This window comes from Myxine glutinosa, chromosome 5 (assembly GCF_964187855.1).
Source record: "Myxine glutinosa chromosome 5, kmMyxGlut1.1, whole genome shotgun sequence".
Lineage (NCBI taxonomy): Eukaryota > Metazoa > Chordata > Myxini > Myxiniformes > Myxinidae > Myxine > Myxine glutinosa.
The window spans coordinates 65,688,498-65,700,945 of record NC_136265.1 but is presented as its reverse complement, the minus strand read 5'-3'; the positions used below and the strand labels follow the sequence as shown (position 1 = coordinate 65,700,945).

Below are 12,448 nucleotides of genomic sequence, written 5' to 3'. Positions count from 1 at the left end.
CCCTGGATGAGGTTGCATCCCAGTACTGACTCTGCTGCCTCCTTGCAAACCACTTCAACTCCATGAATTTTACATGTTTCGTGAACAGAACAAAACACTCTGTAATCATCAGATTGAAACTGCCCCAAACCCGTCCATATAAACTCCATTGTTGTCCTGTCCATCTCCCCGTGTTACATCTTTTGTGACCATTTGAGAAGCCCAGAGTTCGATTTTCAGTTCTGGCAACCTCAGCGACTGAATTTCTCTCTGTGGGTTTGATCCATTCCCATGGGTACCTGGGCCCAACTCGGCCCAAGGTACACAGTACCTGCCTCCATGGAACAATGACGCCTGAGCACTCAATTAGCCCTCCCAGTACCAAAGACTTACAATCAGACCGACAGACAGACAAATAACAGAGGCATGTCGCCAGCCCCAGCACAGGACATCACCTCTCCAGGCAGGCACAATATAATCCACAGTATCGAAATGCCAACTTCTATCCGGAGCCTCGCAAAGCCAAAATCGGGCATGTTCACTGCATTTCAACCTCCAACCACACGGGGTGTTCCACCCTGCTCCATGCTCCATCATGCAACCCGATCTGTACTTGGTGCGCCCGGCGCCCCCTATAATCAGCGAGTTATAATAACCACAATATACCTACTTGATGTACCAATGATGTACCAATATACCAATATACAGCACCCACCTCTTGATACCACAACTTAATCCATGTTACTTGCATCTCTTCATCCTCCCAAATATCCTCCATTTAACATGACTATCCCCATTGCTCGATCACACACGTCACTGTGCTCGGCCCGGTTAAATTAAACTCAAGCGTACTGTACCTGACGCTTCCGGTCGGCACCGGAAGTCTGTTTATTTATTGAGTCCCCTGAATCGGGACATTTGAGACGTCAATGACAACCACAACAACAAACAGAACTCGATATTCTCTGTTCACTAATTACGTACATGATTTCAGTTTTACCCCACAATATAATGTCCCGATATTCTCCGTTCACTAATTACGTACATGATTTCAGTTTTAATCAACAGTATAATGTCCCGATATTCTCCAGATTTAAGTCCTATATCCTGCCGTTAAAGCAACACCCAGTAGACTGACAGCCTGTCGTTCTTCCAAGGTTAGTGAATTATCTCCGACCTCTTTCCCTTACAAATCTCGAACAAAGGTCAAATGAACTTTAAAAGGTCAAACTTCAAACGGAGAAAGGTGGTACAAACGTCGAATTGGGGTAACCAGCGTTTTCATTCCACAACTAATACAAGTCCGGCGACATTCCCGTCCTTGCAAGAACTCCACATCCGGACAGACAAATGACCATTATTGAAGCTCCGCATCGCCTAATGCCAGCTTCTACGAATCCAACAACCGTCACAATCCGCCCAGGAACGTCCGTGGGAGACGTGCTTTACAATGCAACACCCTTACCACCTGGACACAACTGCAGTCCCAGTGCGCACCCAGAGTGCCCAATCCGCGATCCACAATTTTCTCAGGGCACACACCTCCTCCTTAAAATCCATGCCTCATTCTGAAATATAATCCTGAAATATCCTGAAATATCCTGAAAATCCTGAAAAAAATATATATATCCTGAAATATAACTCCACAGACAGACAAACACAACCACAACCTCCTCGCGCCCACACCTTGGCACAAGCCACACCACATACCGACAGTTGAAACCTCGACCGTCCTCCTTCCTCGGATAAGCGTTATGTTGAAAACGTGACATTTCTGCTCGAATTATTGAATTTCCATTACTCTCCCTGCAGCGCCCGTGAGGCAGCTTGTCTCACATTATCTGCCCCCAGACCCATATGCACTTTAATAACTTAACCTTATCAGCATCGCTCGCCAGCAAACCCTTTGTCCGGCGCATCGATCAACACAAATGCATCGATGCATCTTCCAACCGCCACTCCGCACCTTGATCTTGCAACAATATATATATTTCATCTGCTCACTGCTCTAGACAACCTAATCTACCTCAATCAGAGATCTCTCTGAATCTCATCATTCGCACTGTACCTTACTTACTGTATGAACATGACTTCCTGTTGGCACCGGAAATTAATTACTCTGTCTTGAAATCCTTCATTTGACTACGACAATCACCTCCTTTATATACTTCGCGTACCATCACCGTTTGTTTAGCATTCCCCTTATATAAATCCATCTTAAATAACGTATTCCTCCTGTGACATTGCATGGCATGTATGTCGCAGGCGCCCACTATTCTGACATGGCTCATGACTCATGTCTGATTCTGACATGAATGTGCTGGGCAAATGGCTCACAGCACTCTACCTGAAACACACGAACGTCTGACATGAACGTCTGACATGAACGTCCGACATCCAGCAAAGTCGAAATGACCCACAATGCATTTGGGCACACATCCTCCGAGCAACCTCATAGCAGTATTCTCCCCCTGTGCGGGACACATCCCCTCTGAGAGTGGGCGAGTTATCGCCGGCACTCTGGGCAAATCCCATGCTCCGAACCCAATTCAACAAACTCAAAACCCCTGCTCTTCTTTCCCATCCTGACAACAACAACTGCAACGACAACTGCCCAAAACCGAGAGCCCCCCATACAGCGCCCACGTGACTCGCGGCTCGCTCGGCTCCTGCCCGAACGCACAATAACTCTACCCAAACTTCCACGGAGCCGCACGGCGGAGCCTCGGATAGACGTTAAAATTCACAATACACACGACAAAAATCCGATTTAAATTCAGAGATCGCCGATCGGCCTGGCACAACCATCTCAACGCGGCGACGCCATGCCGCCCCCCGTCCTGGCGCGCACCCTCGTGCCTCCACACGAATCCCAACACCAGACTGCACGCCGCCCTATTCGCGTTCACGGCGGGGTTTACCTCACGTCGGGAGCTGTCATAACAGTGAGCTGTCAGAACATTGAGCTGTCAGAACTCATCCCTAGCTCGTAAACATCGCAAAAAAACAGGATCTCTGACGCTTGACCTCTCTGACCCAAAATGCACTACATGACATCATCATCCTAAAGGTGAGCTGCCTCAGGGATATAGGCCTACCCCACACATACAATACACAATATCTGCCATTGAATGAACTCTTCAATTCAAGTAAAACACACATATTGATTCGAATTCTGAATTTAGTTCAACAAATTCCAAATTTCTTGCCCGACTGCCACTCGACAGACAAAAGCAGCCCATCTTGTAACCATCTCCAAGAAACCGCTTCATATCAACAGTAGGTCGACAAGGGCACTCCGAGTGCTCTCCTGACCCGATTTATATCAATTCGCTTCCCAAACACTCCCAAACAGATGAAAATCCGGACTCAGTTCAGGACCTCACCTGGTCCCTCGGATAGACGCTAAAATGGACATTCCCGGCCTGAATTTTCCGCACGTCAAGCAGACCACTTACAAAGCTTCACACCAAAACCCTCTGCTTTGCATACGTCATACAGACAAATACATTGGCCAGATACACACGTCAATTAATATCCCAATATACATTCATTCCTCATTCATATACCAGTGAGTCTCCCAGACTTGGCGCGAAAATCAGATCGACTCAAATCATGCCTTTCTCCAGCCACTCCCATGTACAATCTTTGCTCATTCATGTTACGTCTCTCATTCAAGGAAAAGGATTTTTTTCTTGGGACGGGTTGGACGGGGTGGGTTGAGGTGAAAAAGAGAAGGCAGGGCGGGGGGTGTTGGGGTGTTGCCTAGAGCCCCGGGACTGAGCTCAGGTCTTGGGGGGGGGGGGGGTGGGGGGTCTTGGTCTGGCATCTGGTCCAGTGGCATCAACCGCTGATTTACTTGCTTAACTGCTTACTTAATTGTCCTCTGTCCTTGTAGCTTCAATAACCATAGCTGCAATGCTTAAAATTTCAATATTTCAAAAACCACTCCTGTCCTTCTTACCTGTGGTTACCTGGCCCCTTTCTCTTTTTCACCTGGTCCTGGCCTGTTTCTATCTGGACCTCTGTTGCTTGCTTCCTTCTTGTCAAGCCTACCTACTACCTGCGCGTTATCCTTTTACTGGCCATGTTCCTATGGCCCTCTAAGTTAGCCACAGCCCTTCGTTCCCTGGCATGCAATGGCATACCCCATCTTGTCTCTGGGCTGTTCCTTCCTGGAAAGATCTTGGCCACCTGGCTTCAACCTATATGGCTGTCCGACCTCACTTTCCCCTCCTGGTGCTAACTGTAACGTTAAGCTTACTGTTAAATCCTTACCCTCTTACCGTTATCTTTACTGATATCCTGCGCAAATCCTATCCTTTGCTTTTACTTCTGGTGATTTTAACAAAGACACGTCATTCTGAGGCCTGAAAATTAGCCTCTACTTACAATTTCTGTTCGGAGTGCAGGCAATACAGGTGACAGGGGGGACGAACTGTGCCTGTTTGAGGAGGGGGGTACGAATTTGGATTGCCCTCTGATAAAAAAACAATGCTCACCTTAAACAAATCAGCGTACCGGCGTCCCGGCCTCAGGCAGCCCCCCTCGGATCGTTCAGGATTCGCCTCGACTGTCACTGTCGTTTGCTGCACCCCACTCCTGGTACCAAATTGTCAAGAAACAACTCTTGGCTCTTAAAAGAAGTTCCACCAACAGCCTGAGAATGACGCAGCTTTATTAATACCAACTTATACAGATCCGGAGGAAGCGAACATCTACAGCACGACTTGCCCTCATGCCACGTTCAGCCCTTCCTGAAAAATGCATCGATTCACAGTTCACTTAAATAGGAACACGATTATCAGAAAATCTCCGAGAGAACAAAGGAACTGGCGAGAGTTCCTCCCACCGTTATCCCTAGCCCCCACCGTTATCCGCTCTGTCATTCGGGGGAGTGCAGCACACACCTTATCATTCGGACCAGATGTAGTTTCAAAGCTCCGAGGTGACAGAAAATGTAACTCACAGAAGGAAGAGTGCATGCTTGGCCCAGATAAGACCATTATTCAAAGGTTTATGTATACAATCCGAGCATTCTACATGAAGCTACACATTCCAAGCGCCTTCCATCCGCGGCTCGAGGCGCCGTCTGCGAATCAAAGAGGGTTTTTATGACCGGACTTATCTAGGTGAAAGGGCACACGTATACAAAAAACCATTTGTCCAGCACGACCGAAGCGAGCATTTCTCATTTATACTAAAGTGGAGCGGAAAACCCTTTATTCACTTATGAAAATAGCATATAAGCAACATTTAAATCATAACATATTATTCGACCGATGTCTTATACAGAACTCTAAGCAATAACGAATCTACGACTTGACATATATATATATATATATATATATATATATATATATATATATATATATATATATATATATATATATATATATATATATATATGTATATATATGTATATATATATATATATATGTATGTATATATATATATATATATATATATATATATATATATATATATATATATATATATATATATAAATGTATATATATATATATATATATGTATATATATATATATATTGTTACGGATCGCGGATTAGATGTTATTTACCGAGCGGTGGTATTGCCGCGACCTAACAGTTCCCCCGATTCTTCCCCAACTCACCCGATTCCACCCGACGTTGACCAAATCGCGCTATGCTAAATCAATGATTGGAAAGGACACAACGACTGGGATAGATGAAACGATGCAAGGGGTACAGTTCTCAAGACCTCCGGAGGAGGATATAATTAGTGGTGGAGAAAAGGGGTAGATTACAAGGTAGAGTGAGGTAAAAGACACAGAAGAGATGGGCACTTAAATACACTCTTATTTTATCCCAGACAGACCACAGACAAACGGGACAAGGCTGACTTACACAGGGATTGATGGCAGGGAAGGACAGGTAGCTCGATAGCACAAGGTGCACCTTGGCTCGGGGACAGGATCAAGCACGGTCCAAAAGATGCAGGGAGGCCTCACAGCGCTCGGAGGTGGCGTCTTTCTTTCTCCAAGCTCAGCGCGCATCTGACGTCACCTCCCTCTTCCTGCGCATGCTCAGCGGGGAGTTACACGCCCTCGGCTGGTTGGCTCCGCCCCAGATGGGACCGGTCCGCCGCTCCCATTGGGTGCGGGGGTTACCGGGCTCCGCCCTTGACGAGGAGCTGACAGTGAGCCCCTATTTGGTAACCCCGTCGAGCACATGTTCGATGGCGGCTCGTTGGAAAGGCCTGGTGCCCTCCCAACACCCCCTACCAACCAAGCCAGAGTGAGGACGCGCACTCCCCGCGCTCGCCGCTGCTGTTGTTGTTGGTGTTGTTGTTGCTGAACCGTGAGGAAGAGCTGCGGGGAGGTATTGGGAGGTCCTAAACTTCCTAACGGTGCCATACAATCACATTCTGGTGCAACGAAGAGTCAGAATTAATGGAAACGAGTCCTTAACTGACATAGACTAAGAATAACTAGCAAGATGTCCTATAGTTGTCTTACATGAGATGCGGTGAACCTGGGTGCGACATTTAATGGGGGAAATAGGGGGAGGTCGGGTCTACAGAGTGTTGTTTACAGAAAATGGAACTAGGGAATGGGGGATTGGGGATAGTTGGGAAGTATTGAGGAAATAGGGGAATATTTACAAGCGGATATGGATGGATGCAAATCCCATATCCGCAACATTGCACCCTTCTCTACCTCGGGGCGTCCCGACCCGATAAATTTTTACCTACTTTAGTGTGGCACTCAGATGTAGTTCCCTCTACTATTAACTCAACCCTGAGTGCGACAGTTTTACAGATGTTCACAAATGAGTAAATATGTCCCCCTGTGACGTTGCACCCTTCTCCTAACAGAAACACACCCACAGGATAACCGAATCGCGGAAAGCATCCTCAAACTAAACATACAGCCGGTAGGGAGCCTTATTTATACAACACTGATATTTACACTACGATCCAGGACCTGTTCTTTGAGGAACACATGCAGATGTTATGCATAGGGAGAGCACGCATGCCAGCATCGATACACCAACCCACGAGTGCCCTGTGGCCCTACGGCCTTTAATAATGTGCAGAGCACCCCGTCCAAGCACCAAAAGCACCACCCCATTATGCACAGTCAGCACCATCCGGTGCACCAATAAAGTGTTCAATAACAATGCACAATTAAGTGTCCATGGTCACCGGTGGTGTCGCAGCCGGCCGATGTTCTGCGCTGGTCTTGCCTTCTTGGAGTGCACTTGGCCTTCTGGCTTCTTTAGAAATAAAGAAAGGCGCCAACCGCGTCCATTTCTTAATTGTGGCCGTCAGGGGGCCAACTAAAAGTGGTTCACCTGTATGGCATAGGTGCCACGTTGACCCAGAGGTCCATCCACGGGTGGTGCTTGACCGCAAAAGAACTGCGGTCCATTGTGGGCGGCCACAAAAATTGCGGTCCATATGGTGTATTGATCCAGGCAGCAAGCAGCGGAAGTACAGGCCCACAACTGCAGAGCCAGCACCTCTCTCTCCTCTCTCTCTGCCCCAAAGCCAGATCCTCGGAGGTGGGAGACAAAAGAAGACAAGTGAGTAAGGTGGTAAGGGCACAAAAGTGCACGCAATTCAAGGTAATGCACACTGGGGGCACATGGGAACCAGGTGAGACAGGTACGTTCCTACCGTACGCCCCCCCCCCCACCAGGTAACCTACAATGCCCCTCCCTTACCCCTTACTGTATCCACAAAACACAACACTACCCATAAACATCTACTTTACACATCAACAAACGTCCCTACTGTCTTCCCCGTTCCTCCCATAAACCAAATTCGTCTTCTCTCCCTCCTAACCAATCAAATTTGCCATTTCCAACTCTCATCAAAATCTGCCATCTCCAACTCAACATCAAAATCTGCCATCACCAATTCATCATCAGTCCCTCCTAAGGAGGGAGAGATGGAATCACCCCAATGTCTTATCCACGTCGTGATGCGTCTCACAAATCCACACAGCAATTCTCCTTTCCTGCAACACAGAACAAAGGAACACAGGTGTGGAGTCATCATCACCACCTCACGTAAGTGGCTGCATATGGTGCGACAGGTTCATCAATCCTAACTATTTCCTAAATGACTTTAACAACTTTACATTACCCGGGGTCTTTCCCTGCCAATCCATTGGCCAACTTACACTATGGCTTCTAAAAACCAATTCCCATTGACCAAACTGTGGTGCTTCTCAATTCGGGGTCTCACTCCCCCGATTCAACACTCGGTGCCCCCGCACAATTTCGGTGGCTGGGTCGTGTGACGCTCCCAGCTGGTCCGCCCACCTGCGCACCTCCACCACTGTTGTTGCCTACCGAGCTCACCTGCTCCTCACCCTAACCTAACTAACTGGGGAAGGCCCTCTCGCACTCTCACCCCCTCAGTGCCCTCTCTGGCACGGGCTGCCCGATCCACACCCGGGATCCTCAGGCACCCACTGACACTAACGGCTCCCAGAGCCCACCTGCGGCCTCACCTGGCCGACATCTAACAGTGGCGGAGTGCCCAACCATTCACACTCATACTAACAGGCCACACGACCAGCCAATTTCACCACACCAATGCACCCATCCACAATACCATTCTGCAACCGCACCACAAATGCCAATATCCAACCACAATTTACCTATACCTTCTAACTATTCTTTAAACTACCCTCCCCGGGTACTCGTGAAAAGGGGTCCACTCTTCCCCCATCCACACCTTCGCACCATGCACACCACTCCATACCACTTACTCCAACTCTCTCCACACCACTCATTCTCTGCTCCATATATTCCACACACCTGTACTTGCACACCTGTGCTCTCATACTTGGTGCCGCCTGCACCCTTCTCTCCCCCAAGCGCATTCGCGCTGATCCACAACACTCACAACTCATACACTGCTCCACACACCTGTCCAGTTCTCACACCTGTGCAATCACACCTGTTTAATCGCACCTGTTCAATCTCAAACACACGGCATCATCTCATCTAACTACTCCCCTCTGAAACTTGCGCTTCCCAGTCGCCCCTTTAAACTATTGCGCTCCCTCGTCATTATCATCCACTAAGCTACTACGTCCCCACTACAGGTATCAGTCACTATCTAAACCTTAACGTTACATAATGTCATCTTCGCTAGATCCCTACACACAATATCCTAACCCACCCGGGCTAGTTTTCACTGCCATACACCCCATAATCTATAGCGCATTTGCCCCCCCTCATGGGAAGGGTGGCAGGGATGCCACCCTTACCCACCGGGCCCATCGCTCATCAATCCCCCAGTCCTCTGGCACTAATAAGCCCCCCTTATTCAGAGGTACTGGGTCCCGCCTCGGCATCTAAAGCCGAGGCAATCCACGGGGGCGCCTGCTCGCCGGTGTAAGGCCTTATCCGGTCGGCGTGGACGATCCGAGGGAGGGCTCGTGGCCCCATTTTGATTTTTACTATCACGTCACAAACTTGCGACAGGACGACCCCCGGGCCTTGCCAGGGAGAGGTGAGTTTCGGGCACCTACCCTTCCTCCTCCGGGGATTAAAGAACCAAATCTTCATCCCCGGAGTGTACTGACTCCCCTGGCTCCGGTGGTCGTACCTGCGCTTCATCTTTTCCCCCGCCAGATGGAGTTGGCGGCGGGCGAAGGCATGGACTAGCTCCATGCCTTCCTCTAGGTGACGTGCGTACCCCTCCCTCGGCGGGTTAACCACTGTGTCTGGCACGGGACCGCATAGCAAGTCGGCGGGAGCCCGTAACTCCCGCCCATACATAAGCAACGCTGGACTGCATGCGGTGGCCCCGTGCTGGCTGGTTCGGTAGGCCATGAGCAAATAAGGGAGATGTTCGTCCCAGTCATCCTGACGGGTGGCGGTGAACAGTGCCAGTTGTTGGATTAAAGTTCGGTTGAATCTTTCCACCATCCCGTCAGATTGAGGTCTTAAAGGCGTTGTTCTTGTTTTCCGAATTGACAGGAGACTGCACACATCTTTTAGCAATTTGCTCTCAAAATTTCGTCCCTGGTCGGTGTGCAACTCCTGTGGAATCCCACGCCGGCACACAAATCCTTCCACGAAGGCCTGCGCTACCACCCCTGCTTCTTGGTTGGGGAGGGCGTAGGCCTCCGGCCACTTGGTGAAGTAGTCCATCACAACGAGGATGTACTTATTACCTAGGCGGGTGCGGGGTAGTGGGCCTAGGATATCCATGGCCACCCGCTCTAGGGGGGCCCCCACCTGGTGTAATTGAAGGGGGGCCCTCATCCTCCATGCTGGTCCCTTTTTGGCAGTACAGGCGTCGCATCTCCGACACCAGTCCTGTATGTCGCGCCCCATATTCACCCAATAAAACCTCCGGCGTACCTGCGATGTCGTCTTTGTCCTGCCCAAATGGCCGCCGGGGCGGGTACCATGCACCTGTTGCAATATATCGGTCTTAAATTTATTTGGGACTACCACCAGCCAGGAAGTTTTATCAGAGGGAACCTCCACCCACTTGCGATACAAGATGTTATCCTTCAATTCCAGGGTTTTCCAATGAGCCCAATATGCCTTGGTCTGTGCCCCGAGGGGGGTGACCTCTTCCCCATTAGGTCTTTGCCCCAATCTCACCCATTCGTGCACCGGCCCCAGTACGGGGTCCTCCCGCTGGGCCGCGCTCCAAGCCAAAGTTCCGAATTCCTCATCTGCGGTTAGTGGCAAAATTGGCCCTCTCACCCGGGTTGCCCGGACGACGAGAATCGGGGCTGAATCGCCCAATTGCTCCCTCTCCTCGTGTCTCGCACAAAATTTACAGTTTTCCCCCAGACAAGGACGCCGAGAGAGTGCGTCCGCATTACCATGGGCCTTCCCGGCCCTATGGGCCACATCAAAATCGTACTGCTGCAACTTTTCCAACCACCTTGCAATTTGGCCCTCCGGTTCCTTGAACCGCAGGAGCCATTGCAGGGAGGAATGGTCAGTTCGAACCAAAAGTTTCCGCCCGTACAGGTACAGGTGGAAATGGTTCATGGCAGCCAGCATAGCCAATAACTCTTTGCGAGTGACACAATAATTTCGCTCGGGCCTACTTAAGGCCCGACTATAGTAACCAATCACTCTCTCCACGCCCTCCTGTGTCTGAGACAAAACTGCGCCCAATCCTTCCTGGCTCGCATCCGTGTCCAGGGTAAATGCCCCGTTGCTGGTGGGGTAAGCTAGAAGGGGTGCGGATGTTAGACACCCCTTCAATTTTTGGAAGGCCTCGTGGCACTCCCGTGTCCAATTAAATCGCGTCCCCTTCTCCGTAAGCCGGTGGAGGGGACGGGCCAACTCCGCAAATTTCGCCACAAAGCGCCGGTAGTAGGAGCAGAGTCCCAAAAATCCCCGCACCTCCTTGATGGTACGTGGTGCGGGCCACTCCTCTACCGCTTTAATTTTGTCTGGGTCCGTTTTTACCCCCTCGCGGCCGATCACGTGACCTAGATAGGCCACCTCTCTTGCAAACAAAGTGCACTTACTCGGGTTCAGCTTCCACCCTGCCTGTCTGAGGCACCCGAACACCTGGTCCAAATTAGCTACTGCCTGGGGGAACGTTTTGGCATGTACTAGGACGTCATCCAGGTACACCAGGCATGATTGCCATGGCATGCCGCCTAGTACATGTTCCATCAATCTTTCAAAGGTGGCGGGGGCGTTACACAAACCAAACGGCATCACAGTAAACTGATACAGTCCCTTACCTGTGGAAAATGCCGTTTTCTCCTTCCCTGCCCTATCCATCTCCACCTGCCAATACCCACTCTTGAGGTCCAAAGTTGAGAACCAATTTGAGCCCGCAACGGCATCGAGGGTGTCATCAATCCTTGGCAGGGGATATGAGTCCTTGAGTGTCACGTTGTTTAGCTGGCGATAGTCCATGCAGAACCGCGTGGTCCCATCCTTCTTTTTGACCAGCACAACAGGTGACATCCAAGGACTTCCCGAGGGCTCGATCACGCCTGCGTCGAGCATTTTTTCAACCTGCTCGTCAGCTTCCGCCCTCTTGCTCCAAGGGAGCCGTCGGGCGGCCTGACGAATAGGCCGGGCCTCACCGGTGTGGATCTGATGTTTCACCAGGCCCGTACATCCAATATCCTCGGTGGACAGGGAGAAGAGGTCCAAATGGGACCCAACCAGTTTGTGTAAGGCCTCCCTCTGGGTACCTCCCAACTCTACGCTACTACGATTTACCATCTCGCAAATGGGATCGGGCCAATTCCTACTTCTTATTGAAGGCTCCCCCCGGGGCCGGCTCGGCTGGACGTTCTCGCCCCTCACTGTCGCGACTTCCTCAACTGGGGTGCAGCCAGCTACCCTCGTGCCCCTCACTATAGTGCGTGGTTCTGTACTTATATTTATTACTCGGACGGCCACTACCGGTCCGTCCGTTTTTACAAGGGTGCGGCCCACGATTAAACCCGGTATGGACTGCGCTGCCACCGG

The 12,448-nt window shown here is 50.1% G+C and overlaps 1 pseudogene; it reads right to left on the bottom strand.

Moving 5' to 3' along the window:
* Positions 1-4,715: 4,715 nt before the first annotated feature.
* LOC144891960 (uncharacterized) overlaps positions 4,716-12,448 on the bottom strand; it is an 83,153-nt pseudogene continuing 75,420 nt past the window's right edge.